This window comes from Eurosta solidaginis, chromosome 2 (genome assembly GCF_040869045.1).
Source record: "Eurosta solidaginis isolate ZX-2024a chromosome 2, ASM4086904v1, whole genome shotgun sequence".
Lineage (NCBI taxonomy): Eukaryota > Metazoa > Arthropoda > Insecta > Diptera > Tephritidae > Eurosta > Eurosta solidaginis.
The window spans coordinates 302901309-302903909 of record NC_090320.1 but is presented as its reverse complement, the minus strand read 5'-3'; the positions used below and the strand labels follow the sequence as shown (position 1 = coordinate 302903909).

Sequence of the window (2601 nt, the reverse complement as noted above, 5' to 3'; positions counted from 1 at the left end):
ACTGGAATAATGTCTAAATCATATTCTTGGATGTTTCGACGTTTCATAATCTGAACCGAAGCTCCTGAATAGAGAGAGAGCGATGAAACGTTTGCCAAGCACACTGCCAGTAGAGCAGCTCAAGTGGCGCGCTTCCGTACCTGAAAGGCAGATCCAAGGGGAAAATACGATGCCATGGAGGGTAATTTTTGGTGGGTAGGCTAGTAAGAAAAGAGACCTACACCTAGGACACCCATTAGCATACTATAGTAGTATACATACTTCCAAAGCAAACGCAAAAGTTTCGCAAAAATGCAGGTTTTATTTTAGTCCAAAACGCTTTAAACAATTTCATATATGGACAGCTGTTAGAGAACTGAATAACAAAAAGAAGCAGAAATACAAAGAAAAATAGTGGCACAACTCAAATCAAGACTAAAACTAATTAATATCGCCAAAGCACATTATCCTTGGTCCATTAACAATGAAGCAATTAGTCCTTGCACCAACGAGTGCCATGCGATGAAGTGAATTAGTAAACGCATTATTATTACAGGCATTAGACAAATTCATCTAAGCCACCAAAGGAGAGCATCATTTATAATCCTTTCCATAATTTCTATATGAATTTTGCTAATTCCACAGCTCAATTGCATTTACTTCCAACACCATACACGCACTCGCACAGCGCACAAGGGGGCGCCTTAACCGAAATATGGATAGCCCGAGTAGGCGTATGCGTAGGGTGAGCCATAGTAAAATTGTGGTGCTGGTGCAGGCGCGGGTGCTGGATGAGGACTTGCCACTGGCAATGGTGATGGGCCGGCAGCAGCAAAAGCGAATAGCGCAGCGAAAAGGATAACGAACTGGAAAGAAATAGACGAAGAAATTGAGGTGCAAAATTGTATATTATCGTCTGTAATCGCACTAAGAAAAATTGCTACATTCGCGGATTATTGAATTTGCTTAGTGCTAAATTAGTAATACTTCTCTAGTACCAAGTAATCTTAGTAAGTAATTAGCAATCAGAACTATTTGTGTACTTACGAGCTTGAACATTTTGTTCCAAATATTTGATTTGAGCTTAGCGAGTACGAGTTTATTTTGCAAGAACACTGGTTATGTTGTCAATAATATTTTTTTAGCAAATGTGGGCTGTATTTATACAAAAGTTGTCTTAAACATGAGTCTTTGGAACGTTAGCGCAGTGTCGTAGTGAGGGGGTCGGAGGAGGGGGTTTGCCTCGGGCGCTACTCACAGGGGTGCGCCAAATGGTCCGCAAAGCAGAACTTCCTGGATAGTTAATAGTTTTTTTTCTTCAAATTTATACGATTTAACCATGCTTACTTCCATCATTAGAGATGTTGCAGGTCTTCGCAGCTTTACGATTCATCTAGTCCAACTGGGGAATATTAATTTGTGGAAGTTGAATTTTTCCGACACCTTTTTCCCCCACTTTGGTGTTAAGTGGGACATCCTGATTTTGCTTTGATGACATACAGAGAAGAGCGCACATATACATTATCGTGTGTATCATCGACAGAACTAGGTGGCGTAGTTTTTCCCGTCCGTCCATGTATAGTTCTTATTTTTGTTGTACAAATCCCTCGCCTGGGTTAATAGGCTAGAACACTCAAGAAACTTTAAATAAATTCCTCTAACGGAGGTCCAAGGAATCGAGCAGTTTCAATATGGTTTTAGCAAAAGTTGCTATTACAAATTTTTGTTCCACATTACAGACGAATACATGATATGTGATATACACCAGGCTGGGGTCATACATAGAGATCGAAGTTGGGGCAGAGTAATGCGCATATCCTTCGGAAGTGTGCATTCTTCTTCGGCGATGTCTGCAAAGGCGGGAGTTTCTTATCTACCTTGGAGGCCTAACTACATTAATCAATTGTCTTTTGAGATGCCTCGGTGCTCTAACGTCTTAAGAAGATCTTCCGTGGCAGTTTTTAGTGGGTGATTTGGCAGCCCTGCAACTTTCTCCTTGCAGCGATTTGAGGATTTTTAGGCATCTTTGTGCATTGTAGGATGCATTTGTATTGAAAGTTGTTGGGGCTCCACAGTAGTAACGTTGTTCCATCGAAGTGGCTGTCCAGTTGTTATGTTATGTGCAAGGCCCACGTCGTGAACAATATGGCCGTATGTATATTAAATCAGTGTCAAGTCCTGTGATGTGAAAAATTTGAAGAGACAAGGGATATAAATGTTTATTTTGCAGCATAGTTTTCCAAAAAAATATTATTCCCCGGGCGCAAGAAAACTCCACTACGCCACTGCGTTAGCGCATTGCTGATATTCGTTGGTCTTATGGGAAACTATTCACTTTCATTAGCATTCACTTATTGCATTTTTTTGTTTATTTACCATATGATCCTAGAATTTATAAAAAGAAAAAAATACGTTGTTATTCGGGTTTGCTGTTGCACAAACAAATTTTTTAAATAATTGGGAATTTTTATATAATACTAGCAGACCCGGCAGACGTTGTTCTGCCCTAAATTTGGCCTATCTGCATACATTTTAAAAAGCTTTTTCCGTCTAACTCTGCCCTGCCCCTCTACACTTTTTCCTAATCTTTGTATTCACTCCTCCCCCCGTCTTTTTCGCTTC

General features: G+C 40.2%; 1 long non-coding RNA gene across 1 annotated transcript; it reads right to left on the bottom strand.

Moving 5' to 3' along the window:
- Positions 1 to 281: 281 nt before the first annotated feature.
- LOC137242896 (uncharacterized) lies at positions 282 to 1151 on the bottom strand. Its single transcript, XR_010950396.1, has 2 exons — positions 1027 to 1151; positions 282 to 845 (listed from the first exon to the last, which is right to left on the bottom strand). It is a non-coding gene; the product is annotated as an uncharacterized lncRNA (long non-coding RNA).
- Positions 1152 to 2601: the final 1450 nt, after the last annotated feature.